Source organism: Chlorocebus sabaeus, chromosome X (genome assembly GCF_047675955.1).
Source record: "Chlorocebus sabaeus isolate Y175 chromosome X, mChlSab1.0.hap1, whole genome shotgun sequence".
NCBI classification, from domain to species: Eukaryota; Metazoa; Chordata; class Mammalia; order Primates; family Cercopithecidae; genus Chlorocebus; species Chlorocebus sabaeus.
The window spans coordinates 27,988,859-28,008,664 of record NC_132933.1 but is presented as its reverse complement, the minus strand read 5'-3'; positions in this window follow the sequence as shown (position 1 = coordinate 28,008,664).

Genomic DNA, 19,806 nt, shown 5'->3' with positions numbered 1-19,806 from the left:
TTATTGAGACTTTGTTTGTGGCCTAACATATGGTGTCTTCTCAAAAATGTCCCTGTGCACTTGATAAGAATGTTCTGTTTTTGCTATTTCGTGTACTCTATACCTACTAGATTTAGCTGGTTTACTGTGTTGTAGGAATTATTGACAGTGGGATATTGACCTTTCTGACTATACCTGTAGAAATGTGTATTTCTCCCTCCAAGTCTGTCAATTTTTGCTTTATATATTTTGATGATATGTTATTAAGTATGCAAGTGATTATAAGCTTTATATTTTTTGTGTTGAAATAGGTGTTATTAATAGGTTATGAATAGGTGATATCCTTCTTTGTTGCTTATATATTATTTTTTAATTTAAAGCCCATTTTATCTGCTATTAGTACAGTTATCCCTGCTCTTTTTTGGTTACTCTTTGCCTGGAATATAATTTTCCATTTTTTCACTTTCAACCTGTTAATGTCTTTGAATCTAAAGTGAGTTTCTTTGAATCTAAACTGTTTCTTTTTCATATATATAAATTATTTTTTTAATCCATTGTGCTAATCTCTTTTTTTAATGGAAAGTTTTAATCCATTTACATTTAAGTAATTACTAATAAGAAAGGGCGAGACATCTGTCATTTTGCTATTTGTTTCCTATATGCCTCATAGTTATTCTGTCTCTAATTTCTTGCATTACTATTTCATGTATTTAGTTGACATTTTATAGTAAAACATTGTAATTTGCTCATTAATTTATTTTGTGGATATTCTGTAACTATTTTCTTAGTAGTTACCATCAGGATTACATTTAATATTCTAAAGTTATAACAATCTCATTTGAATTTATATTAGTTTACTTTCATTAACTTACACAAACTTGGCTTATTTTCAGCACGACCTCAGCCTGTTTTAGTTATTCATACCACAAAATTACACATTTGTACATTATGAATTCAAAAACTTAAACCAGTAATTATTTTTAATGCATTGTTCTCTTTTTTTAGCATTAAAAACAGATTCAGGACTGAGTGCAGTGGCTCATGCCTGTAATCCTAGAACTTTGGGAGGCTGAGGCAGGTGGATCACCTGAGGTCAGGAGTTCGAGACCAGCCTAGCCAACATGGTGAAATCTGGTTTCTACTAAAAATACAAAAAAATTATCCGGGCCTGGTGGCAGGCACCTATAATCCCAGCTACTGAGGAGGCTGAGACTGGAGAATCTCTTGAACCATGGAGGTGGAGGTTGCAGTGAGCCGAGATTGCACCAATGCACTCCAGCCTGGGTGACTACAATGAGACTCTGTCTCAAAAAAAAAAAAAAAAAAAAAAAAAAAATCACCAGATTCAGGGGTTACATGTGCTAGATTGTTACATGGGTATATTGTGAAAATAGTGAAAAAAAAAAAAAAAGGAAATATAATTGAATCTCTAAATTGCTTTGGACAGTGTGGCCATTTTGACAACATTAATTTTCCCTCTCCATGAGCATAAAATGTTTTTTTCATTTGTTTGTGTCATCTCTGATTTCTTCGAGCAGTGTTATGTCATTCTCATCGTAGAGATTTTCCACCTCCTTGGTAGCTGTATTCCTAGGGGTTTTATTCATTTTGTGGCTACTGTGAATTGGATTGTGTTCTTGATTTGGCTCTTAGTTTGGCTGTTGTTGGTGTATAGGAATGCTACTGATGTTTGTACATTGATTTTGTATCCTGAAACTTTAAATACGAAGTTATGTATCAGATCATGAAACCTTTGGGCAGAGAGTACAGGGTTTTCCAAGTATAGAATCGTGTTGTCTGCCAAGAGGGATAGTTTGACTTCCTGTCTGCCTATTTGGATGCCTTTTATTTATTTCTCTTGACTGATTGTTCTGGCCAGGATTTCCTTCTAGGGCTTCACTTTTATGTTGAATGAAACTTGTGTGAGAGAGCATCCTTGTCTTGCTCCTGTTGTCAAGGGGAATGCTTCCAGCTTTTGCCTATTCAGTATTATTTTTGCTATGTATTTTTCATAGATGGTTTTTATTATTTTGAAGTATGTCCCTTCAATGCCTAGTTTGTTGAGAATTTTTAACATGAAGTTATATTGAATTTTATCAAAAGACTTTTCTGCACCTATCGAGATGATCATGTAGTTTGTGTTTTTAGTTCTGTTTATGTGATGAATCACATTTGTTGATTTGTGTATGTTGAGTTAATTTTGCATCCCAGGGATAAAGCCTACTTGATTGTGGTGGATTATGTTTTTGACGTGCTGCTGGATTTTGTTTGCTTGTATTTTGTTGAATATTTTTGGCATTTATATTCATCAAGAATATTGGCCTAAAGTTTTCTTTTTTGTTGTGTCTCTGCCTGGTTTTGATATCAGAAGGATTCTGGTCTCATTGAATGAGTTAGAAAGTAGTCCCTCCTCCTCAATTGTTTGCAATAGTTTCAAGAGAATTGTACCAGCTTCTTCTTATACGTTTGGTAGAACTCAGCTCTCAATCTGTGTGGTCCTGGGGTTTTTCTAGTTGACTTTGGATTAATGATTTGATTTCAGAAATTGTTTTTAGTCTGTTTGGGGATTCAGTCTCTCCCTGGTTCAATCTTGGGAAGTTGTATGTTTCCAGGAATGTATCCATTTCTTCTAGGTTTTCTAGTTTGTGTTCATAGAGGTGTTCATAGTAGACCCTGAAGATTTTTGTATCTCTGTGGAGTCAGTGGTGTTATCCCTTCTGTCATTTCTGATTGTGTTTATTTGGATCTTCTCTCTTTTTTGACTTTATTAGTCTCAATGATGATCTATTTCATTAATTCCTTCAAATAACCAGCTCCTGGTTTCATTGATCTTCATATAGGTTTATTGCATCTCAGTTTCCTTCAGTTCAGCTCTGATTTTGATTATTTCTTATCTTCTGCTAGCTTCAGAGTTAGTTTGCTCTTGCTTCTCTATTTCCTCTAGATGTGATGTTAGGTTGTCAATTTGACATCTTTCTTACTTTTTGATGTGTGAATTTTTTGATGTGTGAACTTCCCTCTTAACATGTCTTTGGTTATGTCCCAGAGATTGTGTGATGTTGTATCTTTGTTCTCACTAGTTTCAAATAACTCATTGGTTTCTGCCTTAATTTCAATATTTACCTAGATGTCATTCAGGAGCAGGTTGTTTAATATTCATTTAATTGTATGACTTTGAGTGATTTTCTTAGCAGTGATTTCAATTTTTATTCTATTGTGGTTCAAAGATGTAGTAGGTATAATTATATTTTTTATGTTTGCTGAGGGTTGTTTTATGACCAATTATATAATCAATTTTAGAGTATGTGCTATGTGCAGATGAGAAGAATGTGTGTTCTTTTGTTTTGGGGTAGAGGTTCTATAGATGTCTATTAGGTTCATTTCATCAAGTGTTGAGTTAGAGTCCTGAATATATTATTTTAATTTTTTTCCTCAATGATCTGTCTAATGCTGTCATTGGGGTGTTAAAATCTCCTAGTATTATTGTGCAATTATCTAAATTTCTAGGTCTCTAAGAATTTGCTTTATGTATTGGGGTGCTTCTGTGTTGGGTGCGTATACATTTAGAATAGTTAGTTCTTCTTTGCGAATTGAGTCCTTTATCATTATGTAATGCTTTTCTTTGTCTTTTATGATCTTTGCTAGTTTAAAGGCTGTTTTCTCTGACATTAGAATTGCAACTCTTGCTGTTTTCTGTATTCTATTTGCTTGGTAGATTTCTCTCCATCTCTTTACATTGAGTCTATGTGTGTGAGATGGGTTTCTTTAAGATAACATATCATAGGGTTTGCTTCTTTATGCAACTTGCCACTATATGCCTTTTAATTGGGGCATTTAGCCCATTTATATTCATGGTTAGTATTCATATTTGTGTATTTGATCCTGTTATCGTGATGTCTGCTGGTTACTATGAAGACTTGCGTACGTGGTTCCTTTATAGTGTCACTGGTCTGTGTACTTACGTGTGTTTTTGTAATGGCTCATCATTAATGGTCTTTCTTTTCCATAATTAGCACTCTCTTCAGGGCCTCTTGTGAGGCAGGTCTGAGGTCCCACAGTGATTAATTCTTTTAGCATTTGTTTGTCTGAAAATGATCTTATATTTCCTTTGCTTATAAAGCTTAGTTTAGCTAGATATGAAATTCTTGGCTGAAAATTCTTTACTTTAACAATGCTGAATATAGGTCCCAAGTCTCTTCTGGCTTGTAGGGTTTCTGCTGAAAGATCCGCTGTTAGCCTAATGGAGTCCCCCCCTTTGCAGGTGACCTGTCCCTTTTCTTTAGCTGCCTTTAAAAGTTTTTCTTTCATTTCAACCTTGGAGAATCTGATGACTATGTGTTTTGGGGATTGTCTTCTTCTGTGGTATTTTTCAGGGGTACTCTACATTTCCTTAATTTGAATGTTGGCTTTGCTAGTGAGGTTGGGTAAATTTTTATGGACGATATCATGAAATATTTTTTCCAAGTTGCTTGATTTCTCTCCTTGTCTCTCAGGCACATCAATAAGTCATAGATTTGGTGTCTTTACATAATCCCATATTTTTTGGAGGTTTTGTTTATTCTTTTTTCTATATTTTTCTCTGACTGAGTTATTTTAGAAAGCCAGTGTTCAAGCTCTGAAGTTCTTCCCTCAGATTATCATTTCTACTGCTCATACTTGCTATTGCATTGTGAAATACTTGTAGAGTGTTTATCAGCTCTATCAGATAAGTTTTTCTTTTTCTTATAATGGCCATTTGTCTATCCTCTCCTGTTTGATTTTATTGGTAAACATTAGATTACTCATTTCTTCTTATTTTTTATTTCTTTGTTTTCTACTGTAACTATTTCTTAGGTAATCCTTAGATTGCTTGTATTGGGTTTCAACTATCTCCTGCATGTGAACGAACTTCGTTCCTATCCATATTCTGAATTCTACTTCTGTTACTTCAGCCATCTCAGCCTGGTTAGGAACCATTGCTGGGAATTAGTACAGTTGTTTGGAGGTAAGAAGACACTGGCTTTTTGGGTTGCCAGATTTCTTGCACTGGTTCTTTGTCATCTTTGTGGGCTGATATTCCTTTAATTACTGAAGTTGCTGACATTTGGGGTTTTAAAAATCCTGTTCGATTTCTTTGGGAGTGTTAATGTGGTATGATGTGGGTTCAGTCAACTGGATTCACTTCTGGAGGATTTAGGGGCCAAGGCTTAGCTCAGGACACCTGGATTGTGTACTATTAATCCAGGGGACTGATGTCAAGCCCGTGGCTTTGTTCTTTGGCCCCTAAAGGTTAGGAACCTGCCATGCTGGAGGGGTTGAATTGTTCCTGTACTGCTGGTTACAACATTCCAATAGGTGGTGTCAGCTACAGTGCTTAGCAGGGTGGTGGCCCTGGGATTCATAGATTCATCCTCATTTCCACATGATAGCAGCAGTGGCAGCATGACAGGGTGCGCAGTCACCAATTACAGCAAGATGCTGGCAGGTGCAGGCCTATTGGCCTCTTTGCAGGCATTTGCAGGCTGGTGGTGGCAGCATGGTATGGGGGTAAGGGGTTCGGCCAGTATCCATGTGCATTTGTGCCAGTGGTGGTGTTAACATGGGGACGGGGTGCCAGTGTGAGCAGACTATGTACATCCTTTTCATGCATGTTCACATAGGCAGAGGCTGCCACTGGGGTGTAGGTAGGTCCACTGTTCCCCTTGTGTAGTTTTGGGATGGCATCAGTGTTGATGTTGGGGCAATGAGCTGGTGGACATGAGACTGATGATGTTCATGCCTTTGAACGCTTTGACATCAATGGAGGCAGAATGGGTGGTTGATGGGGCAGTATGCACTCACATGGGGAGCTGTGAGGGCATGGCAGGTGCATACGCACATGTGCACTGTCAGGGAATAGGAGCCAAGTCTACCCGCACCCACACGTACAGACAAAGTGATGTGAAGGGTGGTCATGGGTGAGTGTGTGCAGACAAACCAGCTCCAGGGAGGCTGCTGTGAGTGGAGGGCAAGAGCGGGCTGGTGCACATCCATGGGGGTGCTCAAGTATGATCTGTCAGTGCAGGAGCTGTGATGTACCCCGCCTGGGCATCCAAGGGTACACTACAAACAGGCACAGCTAGGCTGGGACCTTGGGAGAGGCCAGAAGACCAAGGGTTGCTTAGGTCAGACTGGCCCTCTCTCATGGGAAATACCACCCATCACTGTCCAGGTCCAGCAGTTTCACTAAGGCTACAGTCTGCTAAGGGAGAAAGGTGAGCCTTGAAGGATAGGTATCCCTGGCTGTGCTCCATTACAGACACCTCCACACCAAACCCTCTTGGCTTCACACGGGCTGGAATTCTACCCCTACCACTTCTCTAAGAAGTTCTCCCTGCCAGCTTGAGCATCCATGGGTGTTGTGGAGTCTACTGCTGGTAGGTTTCCATAGGCTCCTGGAGAGGTGAGTTGCTCTTTGCCTGCTCAACTCACCCATTCCCAAGGAGTTATTTGCATCTAAGAACAAGTCCTGGTGTGTGGTAGCCCCACGCAGGGTTCTCAGCTTCTTCCTCATTCAGCCCAGCCTCTGTGTCTTGCCTCTGCCCACTCTCAATGCCTTCTCTCTGAAGATGTGCTAGGAGTGCACCAGTCTTCTCAATGTCCCGGTCCCTTGGTGAAGTTTCCCCGAGCTGTATCTAGGCAGCTATCTTGTTTCTGTTCTGATTCAATCTTGCTACTCATTATTGGTATGTTTGGTTTTCAATTTCTTCATGGTTCAGTCTTGGGAGGTTGTATGTTTCCAGAAATTTATCCAGTTCCTCTAAGTTTTCTACTTTGTGAGCATATAGCTGTTCATAATAGTCTCTGATGATCTTTTGTATTTCTGTGTTCAGTTGCTATGCCTTCTTTTTCATTTCTAACGGAGCTAATTTTAACACAGTTTCTATTAGATAAATGACTTTATGTAAACATTTTTAAATCTCTATTATAAAAAGTAGTGGTATAATTAAATGAGAAGGGTTTGCAAGTTGTAGATGTATTTAGAAAAAGGCATTTATATTAATTCTGATCATTATGTCAGTTAGTCTCCATAAGGAAGGTTGGAAGTGAAAGGCGTATTTCCCTTGTTTTAAGAGGGATCCTCAAGTATTTCAAAAATATCTGCTTTTTTCAAGCTATGCTTCCCTTGGATAGTCTGACACATACTTAATACTTCTCCCCTTGTTACTATGGGAACACTGTTCCAGTTACTGATGGGAATGGATCTATCCCGCATATGTGTTGGAACAGAAAGAAAAAAAAATGGCTATGAGTCACTGACCTATGATGATCACTTTTAAATGTTCTTTGGAAAGAAACAGATCTGTGTTTAAGTGATAACTGTGATGCTGTGGAAACTTAACTACATTACCTTCTCCAAAATTTGGTTTTCTTTTCTGTGAATGTAGGTCAATAATATTGATGTAATTTGCAAGATTATTGTGATAATTGAACTTTAAGTGAAATATTTTACACATATTAAGTGCTAAATAAATGCAGTTTTTATCAGCACCATCACCATCACTCAAGCTGCATTTCGTTATGAATGCTTGTTCAGAACCCTCCCACCAATGAAGGGATGAAACTACAAATCAAATTGTTACATGAGAATGTTTACTACTAGTACAAATTCATATGGAGGTTTTTGTGTGAATTTAGTTTTTTATTCATTTGGATGAACACTTAGGGTGATGTTTCTGGGTCTTATGGTAAGCTCATGTTTAGCCATACAAGAAATTTCTACTAGAAAAATGTTTTGAGATGCATTTAATGCATGATAGTTACAGTGGCTCCACATCCTTATATTTGGTATTATCAGATATTTTTTAAGCTATTAAGTTATAATATGTGTGTAGTAATATCTCATTATGGTTTTAACTTATATTTCTCTAATAGCTAATTATGTTAAACATAATTTTATATGTCTATTTTCCATATGTATATCTTATTTTGTAAAGTTTTTTTTTAATATCCTTTGCCCATTTTTGAAATTAGGTTGTTGGGGTTTTTTGTACTATTCAATCTTAAAGATTCTTAATAAATTCTGCATACAAGTTCTTTGTCAGATTTATGCCTTGAAAAGCATTTTCTCTTAGTCTTTCTATTCTTCTAACATTATATTTTGAAAAGTGTGCATTGCTAATTTTGATAAAGTCCAATGTGTCATTTTTTTCTTTCAATGATTGAGCTATCAATGTTGTATCTGATAAATTTTTGCCTAAGTCAAGTTCACAAAAGTTTCTCTTAGTTTTCTTCTATAATTCTATTTTAATTGTTTTTAATTAATTGGATTTTTTAAAAAATGATATATGTATATATATGCACATACATTATATATGTATATATACACACTTATACATGTGTATACACACAAACACATATATATAGATATGTATGAGGTGAATGTGGCCTGTGAGCTGCATTTAATTATCTGTGGTCTAGAGCCTAACCCAAAAACTATCAATAGAAAAAAGAACCCCCCTTATTCTAGGACAGTCAAATGGCACTATGAAAGACAAGTAATTTAAAAGTGGTATAAGTTTTTTTTTTTTTTTTTTTTGAGACAGAGTCTCGCTCTGTCCCCCAGGCTGGAGTGCAGTGGCGCGATCTCGGCTCACTGCAAGCTCCGCCTCCCGGGTTCACGCCATTCTCCTGCCTCAGCCTTCCGAGTAGCTGGGACTACAGGCGCCCGCCACTGCGCCCGGCTAATTTTTTTCTATTTTTTAGTAGAGACGGGGTTTCACCATGGTCTCGATCTCCTGACCTTGTGATCCGCCCGCCTCGGCCTCCCAAAGTGCTGGGATTACAGGCGTGAGCCACCGCGCCCGGCCGAAAGTGGTATAAGTTTTATTATTACCACGAACATTAAATATTTAACCATAAAAAGGATAGAATATGTACTTCTGTTTTACTAATTTGGCCATTGGAAAACAAACATTCAAAGTCAGTAAATATAAACTAAGCTAATTAAATATCAGAAAGCAAATTTATTTCAAATGTAGCTTTCTACTTCAGTTACTTTTCAATACTGTTCAAGTTTTAGTTTTTAATTAGCATTTTAACATGGATTTTGGTAACTTTCTGTGTATTCTCCAAAAAAATTTTAAAATGCAACACAGAGGCCTGGCACAGTGGCTCACGCCTATAATCCCAGCACTTTGGGAGGCCAAGGCAGGCGGATCATGAGGTCAGGACATTGAGACCATCCTGCCTAACACGGTGAAACCCCGTATCTACTAAAACTACAAAAAAAGTAGACAGGCGTGGTGGTAGGGGGCCTGTAGTCCCAGCTACTTGGGAGGCTCAGGCAGGAGAAAGGCGTGAACCTGGGAGGCAGAGCTTTCAGTGAGCCCAGATCGCGCTAGTGCACTCCAGCTTGAGCGACAGAGCCAGACTCCATCTCAAAAAAAAAAAAAAAAAAAAAAAATGCAAAACAGTGTACCCAATTTACATATGTAGGAATCTTCTTTTATGAAACAGATTTAAAAATAATTCACTGAAGGTATCAATCACTACAAAAGTACTGGAAATAATAACGTTTCTGATATTAGTTCTATACCTACATGTTAAACAGGTTTCAAGATTGTAACTACAATTAGGCAATAATTCCATTGTTCATGTTCCCTCCTATGGAGTTTATGACTAGCTTGAGGAGCCATGAAAAATAGAGAGTGAGCGATGTTTAATGATCCAAGTTATTAAATGACTAAAAAGGAACCACAATGTCAGGTATCATTGCCCTCATGAATGTCCACTGCTATAAGAATAACACTTGAAGTTTATTTTTTGCATACATTTTCAAATTAATATACTTTATCCTGTGGGAAAAAATAAAAAATTAATATTTTTGGAGTTCTGATCTGTCTGTTGGCATTTTTGTTCCTCACTTCTAATAAATGAACCAGTTTCACTAGGATTAAAGTGTCATTTTAATAATTAACCTTTAGGTGACACAGCAAAATCAGTAGTGAATTTGAGCCAGGAGAAACTCTACTTTCAAATGTTAGAGGACTAATAATTAATTTTAAATATGTTCCAGAAGTCTGAAAGATATATTTCATTTGAGAGGACAAATAATAAGAAGTTTAAAGTGTAGACATCACAACAGAGAGAGTAATGAATCAGATAGAGGTGGCCATCGAGTCATAATATATGAGTTATTTTCCTTGTCCAAACTTAAATTTTAAGACAGCCTTTACCCTAGGGGAATGAAAGAAACAGTTCTGCCTCAATTTAGACTAGATTTGGAAATGCATAAAAAAGGTAGTCCAGTGTGTTTTGAATGTGACATAATGATCAATATTGTACTTTATGGTTCCAAGAATGGAAAGCTGTGATCTAAATTAGAATCAATAACTTGCTAATATGCATTACATATCACCACTTATACATGAATATTAAAAAATGGCCATATCAAGCAATAGAGAAAGCACATTATATAAACTATATGCTTATTGCTTCCTTAAAAATCAGATCAACCATTGGTGTTATATTAGTTGGCATGGCATTGATTCATTTTACATAGCGTTCCTCTACTCTTATCTTATTTTCTTTTATTATTAAGATTCCATCTGTTTAACTAAAATACTTATAATTTGTAATATTTATTCGAAAAATGCAAGATGGATTTGGAGACAGATGGAGACTGCACAAAAAAACTATAAGGAGAATACATAGTTAATGGGGATGAGCTGACAAATCAAGACCATTCAAATTATTCAAATCAAGGCAAAGAATCAAAGGGATGAAAGTTCTACTTCTTCCTTTGCTAAAATACCTGTATATAATTTAAACATGTTGGATTAAAAATGTAATATTCTTCTTATTTTAAAAGTAGAGGTTACAAAATAATAACAGACTGAGATAATTTATTTTATTAAGGCATTACCAATACACTAAAGTATTTAGATTTGTTATAAACCAAAATAAAGTTATCTCAGAGGCTAAAATATAAAGTTGTGAAAAGTTAAAACATTTAAATATTTCAGGGGCAATCTAAAAACAATTATGAATAGAAAGAAAATTTTAACAATTATTATGTGTCGAGTTCTGTTGTTTATTGGCACTCTATTTATTTGTACAACCTTTAATCCTATAGGTTTTATTGTTCCAGAAATTTTTTTAATACGAAGAAAGTGAGGCTAGAAATGCTAAACAAATTCCTCAAGAGATCTTTTGACGGAAGCATTGGGTTGCAGCCTATATTGTGAGCCAGGTTGAAAACTGCTAAGTCCCCAGAGTGTGAGAGGAGGATTAACTGTCTCCAGGATATATACTCCCACTGGGGAACCTGGAAATCCAGGCCACAGGGGAAGGCCTTAACCCTAACCAGTGCTGGAGCTGATTTAGTGAGTAGTGGGGAGTATATGAGAAGCAGTGTCAGGATGGACTTCACATGCATTCCCAGTCTCCATCAGGGATGGAGGAAAGCCACTCCTGATCCTACCTTACAAGGACCTCATAGAAATTGGTGAGCTAACTTACATGGTGTTCATAGACAGAGAGAAGCTCCTAACTGAGATTTGTGATATGATCTAAAGCGGTGACAAACCTCCTCGGCCAGAACCAAGGGGAGAGTAGGAAGTATGCTGCAGCCATGGGCACAGGAGCTGGATGTTCCTGCCTTGCAACAGACCAGAAGGGTCATGACCTGAAAGCTGTGATGACTGTTTCATCAGGGAAAGCTAATGGCCTGGGGCAGTTTTGAGTTCTGAGTGCAGACTGCCTGGAACCTAGCAAGCTGCTGCTAGTGTAATACGGTGGGGACAAAATCTACCTTGCCAAGTGCATGGGAGCTATGTGGGTGGGTTTTACTGCCACCTGCTGCTCCCCAATACCTGCACAGACTCTTCTATGCAGCAGAGGAAGCTTCAATCCTCCCTGGAACATTACCCCTGTGGCAAGAGAATCACTCTTTCATCCGCACCAGGGCTGCTGATTTTGCCCACTTGTGGAGAAACAGAGCATGAACTTGCCTAACACAGCCCCCACCTGGATTTGCCCCTCCACACACACCGAGTTAGCTCGCTGATTTCTATGAGGTCCCTGTAAGGTAGAATCAGGAATGGCTTTCCTCCATCCCTGATGGAATCTGGGAATGCATGTGAAGTCCGTCCTGACACTGCTTCTCATATACTCCCCACCACTCACTAAATCTGCTTAACACAAGGAAGCTTAACACAAAGGACAGAAGCTTTTCAGAGCTCTATGACCCTCCTCATTGCCTGAGTCACCAGAGTACCTCCCCTGGGTTACATAAGGGCAAGCACAAATCCTAGTGCTACCATTGCAGCTGGTGCTCTTTTGCAAGCACCACCTTCTGGCTGGAGCCCAACTGACACGGTCCATTATAGCATCTGCAAGCACAATAATAGCATGCAGGAAGGAGACAACTTGTGCATGACCGCAGCTATCACCATTGCCTGCATCACCCTGGCTAACTATGAGGTCCTGAGTCTGTCCATGTGTCCAGTTCATTACTACTACAACTAGCGTTTAAAAAAGCCAACACACTAAGGTTGTTTATAACCAAATAATCTCACAGAATCCACATTGCTCCCCTAGCACCCCCATCAGAGCTGGTGTTGGTACCTGCAGCTGGGAGTCTTGAGGACAGGTCACATCATTAGATTTCTTGCAAACATTCTTTATTATTATTATTATTATTATTATACTTTAAGTTCTAGGGTACATGTGCACAATGTGCAGGTTTGTTACATATGTATACATGTGCAATGATGGTTAACATTCTCAAGCACCAGAATGGAGTGAGGCAGCCCCACTGGGTAGCTAGACCCAGAGGAGCAGAAGCACCCATAGTGGTCTGGTGCTTAGGGACTTCTACTCCTAGGGGAAGGGAGAGTGCACCACATCAAGGCATCACTCCATGGGCCAAAAAAGTTTATATGGCAGGCCTCGAGTCCCCCAAATTTCTTCTTGTGAGAAGTTTCTTTCAGCAGAGGTACAGGTGCAAAGCTGTGCTCAGTAGGGTAAGTATGAAGCTTCCCCCCAGCAGTCAGGCAGTCCTGGTGCTTGTGAAGGCTCTTGGAGAGAGATTTCCTCTGCCCCTCATCCACCTCTGCAGACCCAGCTGGGGCTTCTCCCATGAGAGCTCAGCACAGGTGCACCTGGAGGTAGCCCTTCTGGAATACTTCAGGTTACTGCATTCCCACAGGACAAGTGCCCTCTAGGTTCGGGCTTGAAGGAGGAGTAGTCACAATCACTCTCTGCATAAAACATTAGCATTTCTGCAAATGAAAAGAGGTAGGTTGCTAATCTGAACAGCAATTATACTGGATTAGGAGTGTGACTGGGAGGTGAATTGCTTTTCTGCTCTCCCAGCATGGGAGCTGAGGAGACTGCCTAATTTTCCCCTGAAAAGATGTCAGTGTGTTTCACTGAAAGCTTCCCCAGCCACCTCTGTCATGGTGGGACCTTTGCCCACCATTGAGTCCTAAATTTACCCACCTGCTTTAGCCACATCTGGTTTTTACTCGTGGACACCTTCCTTACAGGTATAAAGCCTGAATTGTTCAGACCAGTAAATAAAATACTGGGAATAAATAAACAAATAAGTAAATAAATAAATAAATTTACCTACTGAAGAATGAGATAAGCTTCAAGAGACCTCTGCCATTCCAACCACACATAAGACAGTGAAGTTGTTCATACATCAAGCACATTACTACTATAACCAACATCTGAGAAAGTCATACAAAGACTCTCTACAGCCAAGGAACTCATACAGAGTCCCAACCTTGCAAGCACTAAGAGTAGAATTAAGCTACAATAAACTGTACAAATTAAAACCACATCCTTTGCTGGGGGGGGGGGCAAATATACATTTAACAAAATTCAAAATAAAAAATACATTTAAGAATAATTAGAAGAAAGAGTACCTAAATGAGAAGGAACAAGAAAAATATTTCTGGCAATATGACAAAACAAGATTATATAACACTCCCGAAATATCACAATAATACTCCTGCAATGGATCTAAAACAAGATGAAACACTGGAAATATCAGATTAGGATTTCAAATGGTTGATTATTAAGTTACTCAAGGAAATACAAGGGAAAGGTGAAAACCAACATAAAGAAAAAAAAATTCAGGTTATAAATTTAAAAAAAATCTAAAGAGATAGAAATTTTAAAGAAAAATCAATTATAACTTCTGGAAATAAAAGACACATTTAGGGAATTACAAAATGCAGTGGAAAGTCTAACAATACACAAGACCAAGTAGAAGAAATATTTTGGGAGCTGAAAGACAGGCTTTTAAGTTAACCAAATCTGATAAAAATAAAGAAAAAAGAATTATAAGAAATAAACAACATCTCCAAAGAATATGAGATTATGTCAAATGGCCAATCCTAAGAATCATTGGTATTTCTGAGAAAGAAGCAGCAGCAGAAAGTTTAGAAAACTAATAATTGAGGAAAACTTGCCTGGCCTTGCTAGAGGTTTAGATGTCCTAATATAAGAAGCACAAAGAATCCTGAGGGATTCATTGCAAAAAGGAAATCCCCGAGGCATATATATCAGGGTATCTAAAGTCGATGTGAAGGAAAAAATTCCAAGAGCAGTGAGATAAAAGTGTCAGGTAACCTACAATTGAAAAGCTATCAGACTAATAGCAGACCTCTCAGTAGAAACCATACAAGCCAGATAAAAAAGAGGTCCTAGTCTTAACCTCCTCAAATAGAATAAATTATGGCCAAGAATTTTGTATTCAGCAAAATTGTTTTACAAATGGAGAAAAATAATTTTTTTAGACAAGCAAATGAAATGCTAAAGGAATTTCTCAATACCAGACCATCCCTACAAGAAATGCTAAAGCAGAGTTCTAAAGCTTGAAACAAAAGCTTCAAAATATTGTGGTGCATATTCATATGCACCAGAATAGAACTGCTTTAAAGCATAAAACTCATAGATTTATAAAATAATAACACAATGAAGACAACAAAATATCTAGGTAATGATCAACATGATGACTGCAACAGTACCTCACGTCTCAATATTAACATTGAATGTGAAGAGTCTTAATGCTCCACTGAAAAGAAACAGATTGGTGGAATGGATAAAATATCACAAACCAAATATCTACTGTCTTCAAGAGACTCAACTAATACGTAAGAATCCTTATAGTCTCAAGATCAAAGGGTATATGAAGATATTTCGTGCAAATGGAAGCCAAAGCAAGCAGGAGTAGCTATTCCTATATCAGATAAAGCAGACTTTAAAACAACAATAAAAAAAGACAAAGAAGGCCATTATGTAATGAAAAAAGGTCAATCCAACCAAGAAGACATTAAAATCCTAAATATATATGCACCTAATTCTTTTATATATTATATATTATATAATTTTTTATATATATTGTTTTATAATTCTGGAGCTCCCAGATTTATAAAACAATATTAACTAGGTTTAAGAAAAGAGATAGACAGCAACACAATAATAGTGGAAAACTTCAACACTCCACTGATAGTATTAGACACATCATGGAGGCAGAAAGTCAACAAAGAAACAGTGGACTTAAGCTTCTCTCTAAAACAAAAGGACCTAACAGATATTTACAGAACATTCTACCCCAAAACTACAGAACATATTTTCTTCTTATTAGCACATGGAACGTTCTTTTAGATAGACTAAGTCATGGGCCACAAAACAAATCTGAATAAATTCAAATAAATCAAAATTATATTAGGTATCTTCTAAGATCACAGTAGAATAAAACTATAAATCAACTCCAAAAAGAACTATACAAATACATGGAAATTAAACTATTTACTCCTGAATGCTTTTTGCATTAACAATGAAATCAAGATAGAAATTTAAAAAAATTTAAAGTATATGATTATAGTAACACAATAATGATTTCCCATGAGTAGATAGGCAGTAATGAGATTGCTGGAGCAAATGGTAGTTCTATTTTTAGTTCTTCGAGAAATCTCCATACTGTTTACCATAAATGTTGTACTAATATACATTCCCACCAACGGTGTAAAAGCTTACCCTTTCCTCCACATCCTCACAAATATCTTTTCTGTTTTTTTAATAGCAGCCATCAGAGCAGGGTGAGATGATATCTCTTTGTGGGTTTCATTTGCATTTCCCAGGTGATTAGTGATGGTGAACATTTTTTTCACATACTTATTTGTCATATGTATGTCTTATTTTAAAAAATATCTATTCATGTCCTTTGCCAACTTTTAATGGGATTATTATTTTTTTATTGAGTTGAGTTATTTGCATATTCTGAATATTAGTATCTGGTTAGGTGAATAATTTGCAAATATATTTTTTAATTCTGCACGTTGTCTGTTCACTTTGTTGATTATTTCTTTCTCTTTGCAGAATCCTTTTAGTTTAATTAAGTTTCGCTTGTCTGTTTTGGGGTTTTTTTGGTTGTGTTCTTGAGGTCTTAGCAGCAAATTATTTGCCTAGACAAATGTCCAGAATAGTATTGCCTAGGTTTTCTTGCAGGATTTTCATAGTCTCAGGTCCTATGTATAAGTTTCTAATCCATCTTGATTTTTGTATATGTTGAGGGATAGAAGTCCAGTTTCATTTTTCTGTATATGGTAATCCAATTTTCCCAGCACAATTTGTTGGAAAGGATGTCCTTTCCCCAATAAATATTCTGATAACTTTGTCAAAGATTAGTTGGCTGTTAATATGTAGCTTCACTTCTGGTTCTCTATTCTATTTTAATTATCTACATATCTATTTTTATACAAGCACCATGCTATTTTATCTACTGTACAAAATGGGAGTATAGATCTTTATTTTAGATCTTGATTGCACTTCTTTTGTATATATACCCTGAAGTTGGACTTCTGGATTATATAGTAGTTCTATTTTAAATATATCACCCTTGTAATATAACTTGAAGTCAGGTAATGTGATGTCTTTGGCTTTGCTCTTTTTGGGTAATATTGTTATGTTTATTTGGGTTTTTCTTGGTTCTGTGTGTATATTAGAACTGATTTTTTTCTAGTGCTGTGGAAAATGATGTTATTTTGGTAGAGATTGCATTTAATCTGTTGACTGCTTTTGGTGGTATGATCATATTAACAATATTAATTTTTCTGATTCATGAGAATGTGATATTATTTCATTTGTTTCTATCATCTAAAATTTTCTTTATCAGTGTTTTTTAGTTTCCCTTGTAGAGATTATTCATCTCTTTGGTTAAATTTATTCTTAGGTAATTTTGTTGTAGTTACTTTAAATGCAATTGCCTTCTTGATTTGGTTCCAGCAAAATTATTATTGATATATAGAAATGCTATTAATTTTTATATGTTGATTTTGTATCCTGAAACATTACTAAATTCATTTATCAAATGTAAGAGTTTTTTGGTGGAGTTTTTAGGTTTTACCAGGTATAAGATTATGTCATCAGCAAACAGTGATAATTTGACATCTCTTTTCCAGTTTTGATGCCTTTAATTAATTAATTAATTTATTTATTTATTTAGAGACAGAGTCTCGCTCTGTCACCCAGGCTGGAGTGCAGTGACACGATCTCAGCTCACTACAAGCTCTGCCTCTCAGGTTCACGCCATTCTCCTGCCTCAGCCTCCCAAGTAGCTGGGACTACAGGTGCCCGCCACCACGCCTGGCTACTTTTTTTGTATTTTTAGTAGAGATGGGGTTTCAACGTGTTAGCCAGGATGGTCTCGATCTCCTGACCTTGTGATCTGCCCATCTTGGCCTCCCAAAGTGCTGGGATTACAGGCATGGATGCCTTTTATTTTTCTATCTTGCCTGACTGCTCTGGCTAGGGCTTTCAGTAGTATCTTGAGTAGGAGTGGTGAAAATGGACATCATGGTCTTGTTCCAGTTCCAGGGCCACTTGCTGGCCCCTGAGGTCCAGTCCAGGCCTGGGGGCTTGGGATCCTATCCTGACATGGGTCCTATCCCCCACTAACAGCAGCCAGCACTCAGGGTGGTCCTTGCCAGGCAAGGACATGGAGGAAAGACTTTCACCTTTTACCTATTCAGTGTAATGTTGGCTGTGGGTTTGTCATGTATGGCCTTTATTATTTCGAAATGTGTTTCTTATATGCTGAGTTTGAGGGTTTTTTTTAAAATGAGGGATGCTGAATTCTATCAAATTATTCTTGTGTGTTTATTGAGATGATTATATGGGTTTTGTCCTAAATTTTGTTTATATGTTGAATCATAGTTACTGATTTGCATATGTTAAACCATCCTTGAATCCCTGGAATAAAATCCATATGATCCAATCACCTCCCATCAGGTCCTGCCATTGACATGTGGAGAGTACAATTTGACATGAGATTTGGGTGGACACAGAGCCAAATACTATCACTCACTGGCTCCTGTATTGGGGATTCACTTTTGGTTCCTAGCTGGTCCCAGACACATAAGTTGCACATTCTCCTTTTCCTTCCTAGATATTAGTGTTTTGTGTTGCTTTTCTGTCGATTTCCCTTGTTTTTTTTTTTTTTTTTTTGGATTAATATATTAAAAGTATGATTGTCTACATACTACTTTCGTCCTTCTAAGTGGATGAGGTATTGCTAAAATGCTGTCATCAGCCATCTTTAAAAAATCCTGTATTATTAACTATAGGAATTTATTATAAAGTAGAGCTCTAGAATGTATTAATCTTATATAATCAAAACTGTATATCTTTTCAACAAGTTCTCACCAACCCCTGACCACTACTATTCTTTTTTCTGTTTCTGTAAGATTGACTATTTTGGATGCTTCATATAAGTGAAATCATGTAGTATGTGTTCTTCTGTGATTGACTTACTTCATTTAGCATGTTGTTCTGAAGGTTCATCCACGTTATAGTGGGTGACAGAATTCCCTTTTTAAGGCTGAATAATATTCCCTTATATATACACACATATACGTAAATTTATACATAACACATTTATAGATATATAATACATAGGTGTGTGCATATATATAACATTTTCTTTATTCATTCACCTGTCAACAAACATTTTTGTTGCTTCAACATCTTTGCTATTTTGACTAAAGCTGCCATGAAGATGGGAGTGTAGATCTTTGTTTTAGATCCTGATTGCAGTTCCTTTGTGTATATACCCTGAAGTTGGATTTCCGGATTATATGCTAGTTGTATTTTAAATTTTTTGAAGAACCTTCATTTTGTTTTCTGTTGTGGCTACACCATTTCACATTCTCAACAATGGTGTGCAATTTTTCTCTTTTTTCCACATCCTCACCAACATTTGTCATCTTTGGTTTTATTGAATCATAGACATTGTAACAGGTGTGAGGTAGTATCTTATTGTGGTTTTGATTTGCATTTACCCAATGACTCACAATGTTGGGCACTCTTTCATATACCTATGGGTCATTTGCAAATTTTCTTTCAATAAAAGTCTATTTAAATTACTTGCCCATTTTAAAAATTTATGTTTGATACCCTATAATGGTACTGTTCAAAGGATATAACATGATGTTTTGATACATGTATGAGTTCTGTGATGAGAAAATTTGGGAAATTAACATATCCATTACCTTAAACATTTATCATTTATTTGTGAGGACAACATATAAAAACCTCTTTTAGCTATTTTGAAATATACAATACATTGTTATTAACACTAGTCATCCTACTATGCAATAGACCACAAGAACTTATTCCTTCTATCTAACCATAGCTTTGTATTTATTGACCAATCTTTCATCATCCTCCCCTTTCTCCTCCCCTCCCCATTCTCTGGTAACCACTATTCTACTCTGTTTTTCTATGAGAACAACTTGTAACATTTCATCTGAGTAAGACCATCATATGGTATTTGCAATATTTCTGCTCCTG